This window comes from Pongo abelii, chromosome 6 (genome assembly GCF_028885655.2).
Source record: "Pongo abelii isolate AG06213 chromosome 6, NHGRI_mPonAbe1-v2.0_pri, whole genome shotgun sequence".
NCBI lineage: Eukaryota > Metazoa > Chordata > Mammalia > Primates > Hominidae > Pongo > Pongo abelii.
In genome coordinates, this window is record NC_071991.2 from 425,484 (window position 1) to 437,516 (window position 12,033).

The 12,033-nt window shown below is 60.2% G+C and overlaps 1 pseudogene; it reads right to left on the reverse strand.

Annotated features, from left to right (window-relative positions):
* Positions 1 to 3,170: 3,170 nt before the first annotated feature.
* Positions 3,171 to 8,585, reverse strand: LOC100435641 (uncharacterized; annotated as a pseudogene).
* Positions 8,586 to 12,033: the final 3,448 nt, after the last annotated feature.

Consider the following 12,033-nt stretch of genomic DNA (forward strand, 5'->3'; position numbering starts at 1 on the left):
AGGGAGCTCAGGACCCCACCTCGGGCAAGGGGTTCCCTCCACAGGCTGCAGGGTCCTGCAGGCGGACGGGTGCAGGACAGCGGGTCAGGGCAGGGTCCGGGTGCTGGGCACGCCTCCTTCCCACGGCAGAGGAGTCCTTCTCAGACACTGCGCAGCCTGCAGGGCAGGGGAAGCTCCCACAAGGCGCTGCGTGCCTGACACTCCCCTCACCCTCCGCTCAACTAAGCTCGGGCGTCGGGGAAGGAATAGGAGAGCTTGGAGCTTTGTGAACAGAGGCAGCTCCTTGCCACCTGCCCAGAGGGGAAGGCCTGCCGACTTCGGGGGCCGCATCGTCTGACCCTGTTGGACAAACACCTGCTGGGCTTCAGCCGGGAGCCAGGCCTCTTCCAGCTCTTTATAAATCCGAGCTCATGTGAGGCTCAGGAACCCAGGAACCAGGCACTCTGCATCCTTCCCATGTGACAGATGCAGCTGCTGAGGCTGGAGACCTCCAAGACTCCCCCAATATGCCCAGCATCAGACAGAGACCCCCGAGACTCCCCCAACACTCCCAGCATCAGACGGAGACCCCCAAGACTCCCCCAACAGGCCCAGCATCGGACAGAGACCCCAGAGACTCCCCCAACATGCCCAGCATCGGACGGAGACCCCCGAGACTCCCCTAACATGCCCAGCATCGGAAGGAGACCCCCGACACTCCCCCAACTCCCAGCATCGGACGGAGCCCGGGTGTTGGTTCCAGGGGTTCCCCGTCCTACGCACGGCACCCCCTGCTCAGGCCGGCTTGTCCTCGAGGGAATGAGAAAGCATCATGTCCACCCCAAGACCCCCGCAGACCCAGCGTCCCCAGAGGGCCAGGTGCCCCAGGCCTGGTGAGGAAGGGGCACCCACTGAGGCTGCTGGGAGCTTTCAGGGCGAGGGGTGTGGCGCCGGGGACGGGACGCCCAGCCCAGGTTTCAGGCTGGGATTAAGGGTCCTCCAGACCCTCCTTGAATTTTAGGAGAAGCACGAAGGGGTGCGGGCGTCTCTCTCTTCTCTTAAGAGATCTGGAGGAGACTTCGGGCACCGCACTGGTGGCCTCCATGACAGGCCAAGGAACAAGCCCGTCCACCCCCAAGAAGGGCAGGCGGACCACCCACCGAGGGTCCTAGGGGGCTATGGACTGAATGTTTGTGCCCCAGACTCCTGCTCTGAAATCCTCACTCCAAAGGTGCTGGTGTTCGGAGCAGGGCCTTGGGGAGGCGATGGGGTGAAGCCCCGTGGATGGGTTAGTGCCCTTAGAAAAGAGAGCTCCAAAAGCTTCCTCACCCTTGTCCCATGTGAGGACGCAGCCAGAAGGCACCGTCTATGACCCAGGAAGCCCTCAGCAGACGCTGAACCTGCCACCGCCTGGTCTCCACTTCCAGCCTCTGGAGCTGTGAGTGGTGAATTTCTGCTGCTTATGACCTGCCTAGTGTAGAGTTTTCTGTTCCAGCAGCCAGGAGGGACTAAGATAAGGTCCCACGAACTCCATGTGGAGATGGCCTCATGGGGGCTGTGTGGCCACTCTGGGCCCTGAACGCACCCCCTGCCTGGTCCCCAGCTTCTGTCTGGGACCCTCCTCGACCTCTCATTCTTGTGTCTGGGGGGACCAACCCTGCTCCATCTCAGGTGGGCACCTTCACAGATCCGGCCTACGAGAGGACCAGCGATGGCCAACAGTGAGCAGGAGGCCCTGGGGACCCCCAAACACTGCCCAGGCTGTCCTCGAGAAACACTGGGAGAGCTGTGCCTCTTTAAGCCCAGCAGGGGTGAAGGAGGTCACACCTCCTTTGCACGTGGAATGTGGTTGCCTCCCTGCAGCAGAAACCATCCCAGAGGGCAGCAGGACAGAGAGGGAGGCAGGTGCAACCGTGGCTGAGCGTCCAAGTCCCTGGATCAGGCCGGACCTGAAGCCGTGCATTCCCCCAGACTTTGCAGCCCTGTGACCCATGCGTTCTCATGGAGATGGAGCGAGTTTCCATCACTCGACCCAGCGTCAGTAGCCGCCCACCCCTGTCCATCCCGCCCTGCAGATGCCCCTCAGCCTCCTCCTGGTATGCGTGGTGGCCAGTGATGCCATGCCCACACTGCACCCCCCAGAGAACACACTTCCTTTCTCGCTGTCTACACCGCCCTTAGGATCAGGCATCGGAGGGCCCTGGGGAAGGAGCCCTGGGGAAGGAGCCCAGGAATGTGCTCTGCCCTACCCGGGCCCATGGGACTCAGGCTGAGCTCTCTCCAGCACAGCTGCAAGACCCCGAGTTCCAGGAGAAGCAGCCCAGACCTGCAGCCCCATGGGCAGCCGGCACTGGACATCCTACCCCAGGGGCCTCAGAAGGAGGGGGTTGGGCCGGGGTGGACACACGGGCTGGAGACACCAAGGCCTCTGCCCCACCGAGGCTCTGCTCCAGCCGGGAGTCACCCCAGGAAGTGGAGGTCAGCCTTCTCCCTCCTCCCTCCTTCCTGGTGGGCTCATGGGCTCGGGGCTGGGAGAGGAGAAGGGGGGCCTCGGAGGAGGAAAGCTGTCTGTGCCAGAGCCTGGTCTTTGCACCGAGGCCGCTGACAGGCGGTGTCAGGGAACCTGGGCGCACGTCAGCACCTGCTGTCAGCAGAAGGCAATTCTGCCGAGGGCGTTCAGCTGCCAAGTGGGCAGGGACTGTCCGTTCCCGCGTGGACCCCGTGTATCTGGATGCTGCTCCTTGACTTTGAGGAAGGGGGTCAGGGATGGGGAACACCCTTGGGGCGTGGAAGCAGCCCCCCTACACACATCAGGCCTCCTGCCTGGTGGAAAATATCCCCACAGTGGGTACATCCGGTTGGAGGGTGTTTGGCAGGGCAGGCCCCAGGGGACGTCTCTCAGGGCACGTGAGCCAGCCTGACCCCAGGGCAATGGACGGGAACCTGCCCACTGGGAAACTGAGGCCCCGCAAGGGTAGGCACGCTGGCCAGCGAGGCCATCCATGGGACGGGAGCGGCCCCTTGGACCTTCCCCTGCCCCGTGACTCAGTGTGCCCTGGCACATCAGCGTGCCCTGGCACAGAGCCCCCGGCCCGGTCCCCACTCCCCAGGGGTGGCTGCTGCTTTCTTCTCGGCCCTGGCTCGGTTCACAAACCCCTTTCACTGTGTGCCCAGCCCTGGCCAACAAGGGCTTATTCAGCACCGGCCTGTGTCCCGTTGCTGGGGAGGGCAGGGCCAGAGCGGGAAGAACATTTGTGTAACGTGGAAGGCATGCTTCTCTCAAAGGGCGGGAGCAGGCGAATCCCAGAGAAGGACACGCAGGGAGGCCGTCCGTCGGTGACCAGACGCCCGACCTCATACACCGGCAATGATACACACGTCAGACCCAGCTCGAAGCCGCTCAGCCCACCCGGCGGACGGCACCAGTGCCCAGCGGCAGCCAGCCCTGTGCAGACACAAGAAAAAGGCCTCAGCCCAGGGCGGGGGCTCTGCGGATGCTTCTGAGGTGCAGGTGCCTGTCTGTCATCCGGCAGGAGCCCGAAGGTGCACAGCACCTGGGGACCGGGCGAGGGGTGTGGAGCGCCGTGGGGGCACCCTGCGGCAGAGGACACGGCGCCGGGCACATCTGCGTGTGGACAGCAGGACAGCAAGAGTCAAAATGGTGCGATTAACAAGTTGCAGAACAGAACGGCCATGAACCCATTTTATCTAAACATGGAGCGTGCTGTGTGCGTGTGTGTGCGTGTTCCAGGGTGTGCATGTGTGTGAGAGGGTGCGTGTGCGTGTGCGAGGGGGTGCGTGTGTGTGTGTGTGTTCCAGGGTGTGCATGTGTGTGAGAGGGTGTGTGTGTGAGAGGGTGTGTGTGCGTGTGTATGTGCGTGTTCCAGGGTGTGCATGTGTGTGAGAGGGTGTGTGTGTGTGTGTGAGAGAGGGTGTGTGTGCGTGTGCGAGGGGGTGCGTGTGTGTGTGAGAGTGTGCGTGTGATAGTGTGGACAGAAGCCACTGGGCCTCTGGTCAAGGCAGATGGGGCCACTCCCCTCCAAGCCTGCTCGGGAACTAAGCCCAGGGATGCATTCCCACGCCCAGGGCTTGTTCTAAATGCTCCTCGGGAGGGAGGTCGGTCCCTGGAGGCAGAGATCGTCCTGCTGCTGCTCATGTGAGGACACGGGGAGGGGCTGGGCCCTCAGACCAGGTGGGGAGGGCCCCTCACGGGGCCGGAGTTTGGCCACCTGCCTCTGTACCTGTGTAGCCAAGGAACGCCCTTGCTGGGCCTGCTGAGGAGGAGACAAACTCTAGAGGGTGGCGACCTGATTTGCGAATGGCCCTGAGCTGTCTGATGAATGACCGGCCCTTCGTGGGCCGTCCAGCCGATGGGTTTGGGGCTCAGAAGCCACAGTGAGCTGCCCCAGGAACAAGCACGGCCCCTGTAGGGGTGGAGAAGACAGAAGGAGGGGCACCTCAGTTCCAGGCTTGGAAATATAAGAGGTGTCCGGACCCGCCCTCTCCTCCCCTCCCCTCCCCTCCACCCTCCACTCCCCTCCACCCTGCACCAACACTCACTGTCCTGCACCCATCCTGTTCCCACAGCAAGTCCACACACGAAGGCCAGGCACTCACTCTGGGCCAGGACTTGTGCTGGGTGCAGGCGGCACAGCCGAGTTGAGGCCGCCCTGTCCTCAGAGACTCTCCCTGGGCGCAGGCGGCACAGCCGAGTCGATGCCACCCTGTCCTCAGAGACGCTCCCTGGGCGCAGGCGGCACAGCCGAGTCGATGCCACCCTGTCCTCAGAGACTCTCCCTGGGCGCAGGCGGCACAGCCGAGTCGATGCCACCCTGTCCTCAGAGACTCTCCCTGGGCGCAGGCGGCACAGCCGAGTCGATGCCACCCTGTCCTCAGAGACTCTCCCTGGGTGCAGGTGGCACAGCTAAGTCGATGTCACCCTGTCCTCAGGGACGCTCCCTGGGTGCAGGCTGCACAGCCCAGTCGAGGCCGCCCTGTCCTCAGAGACTTTCCCTGGGTGCAGGTGGCACAGCTAAGTCGATGTTGCCCTGTCCTCAGGGATTCTCCCTGGGGGATAAGGCAGTGCCTCCCTGCCACTCGCCGTGCTGTGCTGGCAAACGTCTAACAATCGGCAACCCAGGAAGACTGTGACTCGCAGCGGCTGCCAATTTCCGAGGTGTAAACGCTGCTGCCACAGCCATCTTCGCGCTGCCCCTGTGATGTCACTGAACATGGTACTGGCGGAAGAGAGAGTGGTGGCCCCCAGGAGCTGGCGAGAGGCAGCCCCACTCCCCACCACCCCCTCCCATTGCTTTCTGATTCTCCTAATGGGGGAAACTTACACCATGACCCGCCCAGAGTAATAAGAGAGCACTCCATCCCTGACTGTATTTGGAGCTTCTTCAGCATTTTATCGTGAAGCCCGGCGCCTCCGCCTGGACTCTACAATCAACGTTGGCTCATTTCTTCACCATAGACCCATTCACCGCTCTGTCCCTCCACCCCTCCATCAACCCATCTTATTTTATTGGATGCATTTCACAGGAAGTTGTAGACAACATTATATTTCAATACAAATATTTCAGAAGTATTAACTGGAGTCCAATATCTGTCAACAGTTCTCATGTTTTAGGTAAAATTTACAGTGGAATTCATAGATCTTAACAGTTCCATGAGATGAGTTCTGAGACGTGCACACACCTGCGTCTCCCAAACCCTCACTGGGAATATTGTCAGCCCCTTGGAGCCCAGTAGGAAGATTTATCAAAGAACTGAAAACAGAACTCATCCAGCAATCCCACTGCTGGGCAGCTACTCAAAGGAAATGATTACATCAAAAAGACACCGGCACGTGCACATTCATCACAGCGCACCGTTCACAATAGCAAAGACACGGAATCAGCCTAGGGCTCCACCAACAGACGGCTGGAGGAAGAGAATGTGGCGCATATACACGATGGAGTACTATTCAGCTGTGAAAAAGCATAAAATCGTGCCTTTTGCAGGAACATGGATGGAACGGGAGAACACAGTGCTGAGTCAAACAATTCAGAAACAGAAGGACAAAGAGCACGTGTCCTCACTTACAGGTGGGAGCCAAATGATGAGTGCACGTGGACACAGAGTGGGGAACACTCACCCGTGGAGACTCGGGAGGGTGGAGCGAGGGATGAGAAAGTTCCCGGTGGGTTCGATGTACAGTCTCTGGTGATGGCTACGCTGACAGCCCCGGCTTCACCACTACACAGTGTTTCCATGTAACTGCACTTGTACCCCTTATATTTACAAATGAAAAATAGGCCAGGCACAGGTGGCTCACGCCTGCAACCCCAACACTTCAAGAAACCAAGACAGGAAGATTAATTGAGCCTAGGAGTTCAAGAGCAGCCTGGGCAACATAGTGAGACCTCATGTCTACAAAAAATAAAAGATTAGCCACGCGTGGTGGCACGTGCCTGTAGTCCCAGGTACTTGGGAGGCTGAGGCGGGAGGATGGCTTGAGCATGGGAAGTTGAGGCTGCAGTGAGCTGTGATTGCCCCACTGCACTGCAGCCTGGGCGACAGAGCAAGACCCTGTCTCAAAAATTAATTAATTAATTTAATTTAATAATAATAACGATACAACCACTTTAAAAAGCCAAAAAAAGAGACAATATTGTCATCAACCTAGACATGGTCCGATATGGTAGCTATTTACATTTACATTTAAATTCATTAAAATTAAATAAAACTTAAAAGCTGGCTCCTCGATTGCACAGGCCACACTTCCTCAATTGCATGAGCCACATTTCAAGGGCTCAGCAGCCACATGTGACCAGTGACCAGCACGTGGCTCACACAGACACGGGCATTCCCATCACCACAGACACTCCCACTGGACAGGCTGCCCTAGGAAGTTCCTGCAGACCACACTTGGTGTTTAAAACTGGGCTTTCTTTCTCCCTGTTACCCAAAGCCTTTTTAAAAGGCTCTTGGTGGTGCGCTGAGCCCCCTGCCCCGGGTGGTTTCCCCGTGGCCTGTGGGTGAAGGTGGAGCTGAGGAGGAACTCGTGGGTCCCAGGGGAAGACCATTCCCTCACTCCCTGGCGAGAGGCGCGGTGTCTGCTGGATCTCCAAGGCACCTTGCACGAGGGACGTTTGGCTCATCCATTGGCAACACGGGCGGCAGGACCGGGGCGCTGACAGCCAGTCGGCTGTGCGAGGACCCCTGCACGGGCGTCGCAAAACTTCCCAGCGGCTTCCCGACGCCATCGTGCATTTTTCATGCAAGGCAAATGGTTTGCGCGCATTATGCTTCCTACGTGGGCCCAATCCTGACACAGCAGCACGGGACCCCTGCAGTATTTCAACCCCATATAAATAAATCACAGGGTGCAGATTGCAAGCCGTCGGTCATGCGTTCCAGGCAGCCCTGGAGAGCCGCCTTCCCGCAGGGAGGCTGCTGCCCTGGGAAGGAAGCACCTTCTGTCCTCAGGCACAACAGGGCCCTGCTCTGCACCCCCTCCCGCACACTTGTGTGGCCTCAGCCACGCTGCCTGGCTCCTCTGAGCACCCGGATCACAGCGAGGAGGTAGGAGGTAGCTGCTGCTTGTTGGCTCCCATCACCCCTGGGGCAGAGTCCGAATTCCTCAACGAAACCTACTGAACCCTGCACAACCTGGGATCCGCTGAGCCCAGGGGCCTCCCATCCTGCACCCTCAACACTCAGTCTGGACCCCTCGGAGACTCCCAGGCAGGGAGAGCTCACTCTTCCCTCCTCCAGCCTTCACCGGGTGTGTTTCCACCCAGAACACGCCTGCACCGTCTTGGGTGGGGCCTAGAGCTCTGTGTGTTTCCACCCAGAACACGCCTGCACCGTCTTGGGTGGGGCCTAGAGCTCTGTGTGTTTCCACCTGGAACAGGCCTGCACCGTCTTGGGCGGGGCCTGGAGCTCTGTGGAGGCCCAGGCACTACATGGGCAAGCATTTAAATACGGCCAACTCAGCTGATGCCCTAACGCAGGCAGGGCCTGGAGACCAAGAGAGGCCCACACACTGCGCGTCCTGGCATTAAATACCCGCCCCGGCTGATGCCCCGTGGAACATGCAGAATAGGCTCCGTGCTCCTGCCGTGACAGACTTCACACCAGCCTGGACGTTCAGACTCAAGGTTAGAAATCTCAGCTTCCTGATGACACACAGCCGTGCCCCCTGCCTCCCTCCATCGCCTCCGGCTTCACTCTCACGGGAAGGGGGCTTCGGGCTCGTGCCGGGCCCGCACTCTGAGTGGACATGCTGGGTCCAGATCCTGCACTGAGTGCCCTTGGCTGCCCCCACACCAGGCCCAGCACCGCAGGCAGAGGACTTGGAAGAGGAAGACACGTGGTGCTCATGGGACCTTTGGGGCAGGAGCCTCAGTAACCCCAGGCCCTTGGGGTACTCAGCAGCTCAGGCCTCAGCGGGGCTGGAGGGGAACACAGGACCCCTCTTGTCTGGGGCTAAGGATGGTGCCGTCTTCGCTGGGGCCTTCACACTCAGACCAAAGCATCGGTCTTGTTGGGATCCGGTGTGAATTGGAGCCGTCCCACAGGTGGTGTGCGGAGCCAGCTCGTAAGAGCTGAGCCTTCATGTCCTGGAATCGGGCGAGCTGGCCGTCATACACAGAACTATTAAAATTAAATCAGCCCGGCGTGGGGACTCATGCTGTAATCCCAGCACGCCAGGAGTCCGAGGAGGGAGGATGGCTTGAGGACAGGAGAGACCAGCCTGGGCAACACAGCAAGACCTCATCTCTACAGATAAAAAAGTAAATAGGTCGGGCACAGTGATTCCCACCTGTAATCCCAGCACTTTGGGAGGCCAAGGCGGGTGGATCACGAGGTCAGGAGATCGAGGCCATCCTGGCTAACACGGTGAAACCCCGTCTCTACTAAAAATACAAAAAAATTAGCTGGGTGTGGTGGCGGGCGCCTGTAGTCCCAGCTACTCAGGAGGCTGAGGCAGGAGAATGGCCTGAACCCGGGAGGCGGAGCTTTCAGTGAGCCGAGATCGCGCCACTGCACTCCAGCCTGGGTGACAGAGCGAGACTCCGTCTCAAAAATAAATAAATAAGCTGGATGCGGTGGCATGTACCTGTGGTCCCAGCTCCTCGGGAGGCTGAGACAGGAGGATCACTTGAGCCCAGGGGGTTGAGGCTGCAGTGAGCTGTGGTTGCGCCACTGCCCTCCAGCCTGAGTGATGGAGCAAAACCATCTCTCAGAAACAAATTAAATCATAAGAACTTACAAATAAAGAAGTCACTAAAAACAGAAGCGCTGAACACAGCACTTGCCACTGCCTCTCGAGCTGCAGCCCTGTGCGCTCCTCCAGGTTCCCGAGGTTGGTCGTGGGTCGTGTCTGTCTGAGGCCGGGTCACGTGGGTGTCACCGCAGGGTGCCCACCCCTGCCTGCAGTGTGTCCCCTTGGCAGCTCGAAGCCAGCCCCGGTGGGAGCATTTGCACCACTGGTATTGGCAGACACTCCCCATCTGGGCCCTTTCTTCCTCGGAGCCAGTGGTCACGGTTGCCAGCCCACCCCGAGCCGCACAGGCCCCAGCAATGTCAGCCTGACCACGTTCCCCCATTCCAGGCTGCCCTCCGTGGAGACGGAGATGCTCCTCGCTGAAAAGCGCTGCTGGGGTGGAGGAAATACTCGCTCTTAGGAAACCCACTCAGCCAGCAGCGGGGAAAAGCTGAGCTTCTTTTCTATAGGATGTTTTCTTTTTTAAGTTCTTATCTGAAAGCAAAGAAGAGGCTGGACACGGGCTGTCCAAGGGCTTCAGCTTGCCTGGGTCCTGGGGGCCTCTGGGCTCGGTACCTCTGACCCTCTGCTCCCTGTAGCCACCCACCTTGGACTGAAAAGGCCACGGTCAGCAAATGCCCCAAACAAAGGAAGAGGAGGTGGGGCCGGGCAGCTGCTGTGAGGTTGGGTGAGGCCTTGGGGCCACAATGGATGTTCTCCTCCAGCCTAGAGCTGGCCGGAGAGTGCTGCCGAGAAGGCCGGCCCCATGGCCGGGGCTGTGGGGGGCAGGGGCTGGAACAAAGGAGCAGCTGGGCCGGACAGGCTTGGCCCTGTCCCCAGCGGCTTCCAGACACATCTCTGGCCCTGAGCTCCAGTGCCTTGTGGCCTTCCAGGGAGGCCGGCGCCCGCTTCCCCAGACTGGGCAGCCTCGCCTGGTCCCGTGGTCCTGGGGAAAGAAAGGCCTGGGCAGGAGACCGGGAGAGAGCTGCGGAGTTGAAAAGGGATGCAGGCCCCTGGGAGCAGCTGTGGGGTGGAGGCGGGGGGTGGGGACCGTGGCCAGCACTCGGTGGGATGGGAGACGGGGGCTAGGGCTGGGGTTCTGGGTTCAGGGCTGGAAGATGGATAGAGGGACCAGCGTTGGCTTGAGAGCAAGGCCCCGCCGTCCTGGGGCTGGGCTGCTGTGAGCCCTCAGGCTGTGCATCTGGGAAGCTGGAGGTGGGGGTGTCCGAAGGACAGGGGACAGTGGGCTGGGCCTACATCAGGAGACTGGCCGGGGCAGCCATCATAGGCAGGTGTGTGTGGGTGGCGGTGAGGCTCAGCCTCGGGACACAGGAGGCCACACATGAGCTGTGACCTGCACAGGCACCCAGACCAAGCTGCCTGGGAGCTGTGGGTCCTCCCAGACAGGCACGAAGGCCCAAGACCATCTTCTTCCTGCATTTCCCAGAGCTCCTCCCACCCAGGGCCCGGGGAGTTCTTGGGGCTGGGAAGCATCATCCGTTCTGCAGGACAGGGCTGAGCACAGACTGCCGGGCTTGCAAAAGGAGTGAGCGCCAGCCGCCCCTACAGGCCACGGGGTGGCCATCACCCTTCTGGGGCTCCATGAACAAGTTTCCTCGGACGTGATGAGCTCCCTGTCACGGGAGGTAAGCAAGAGGGGTCCTCGGACGTGATGAGCTCCCTGTCATGGGAGGTAAGCAAGAGGGGTCCTCGGACGTGATGAGCTCCCTGTCATGGGAGGTAAGCAAGAGGGGTCCTCGAATGTGATGACCTCCCCATCACGGGAGGTAAGCAAGAGGGGGGTACTCAGCCCTCTGTGGTGTTTGCTGGCCAAACTTCAATTTTCCCTTCCAGCTAAGACTCTGATTTTCCTTTGGGAAAGTGCTCGATCTCAGTCAGTGTGGCTGGGGGCTCCCCCACCCCTAGGCTCCCAGTGGCCCCTCCACCCAGGGCTGGCCCAGACCCCGGTGATTGTCTCAGAGGTGAGCAGGGACCCAGGCTGAGTCACTCAGACTCTGAGACTGGGACACTCAGAAAGAGGCCCCTCCCTGCAGGGCCACCAGAGTGTGGGGAGCCTGTCTGGGAATGCAGCCAGGTGGAGAAAAGCAGAGCCAGAGGTGGGAGAGTCCACGCCCTGATCGTGCTGTGGGAGCACCTGAATCCAGCCGTGCCTGAAGCCCACCACCCCGCACTTTCTGGTAGGAACCAGAAATATCCACCTTGTAAATACCCACCTTGGCCTGGATCTATTTGAGCGGGTTTCCGTCACTCGGACCTGAAGAGTCCTTGCTAACGCCCTCTGCTAGGATGCAGCCGGCCCAGTCTGTCTGTGGCTTTGCCGGCTTCCCGAGCACCTCTGCAGCTGTGCCTGACGACAGCCTCCTGGGGTTGCCATCTCTCCCTGCCCCTTTGCCCCCCTTATCTTGCATCCTGGGGCGAAGGCTCTTCTCTTCTCTCTCAGAATCTTCAGGCCCTCCGGAGCCCCACCCAAGGCCGCAGTGCCCCCACCCTCATTCCAAAGACACAAACCGAAGCAGCCACACAGGGAACCCAGAGGAAGGTCTCTGAGGGGCAGAGTCTGTCACCCCACGGAAGCCGGCTCTTCCTCAGCCTGACTTGCCAGCACAGGGCGGGGTGGGACGTGGGGAGAAGACCCCACGCAGACCCCACGTCAGATCCCCACTCCCCGCCCCCTGTCATTTCCAGCTGTGTGACCCCAGGCAAGCCATGTAATCACTCCAAGCCTCGCAGGTTAAAAATGGGGCCAATAACTCCAGCTGCCTCCTCCTGAAGTGTGG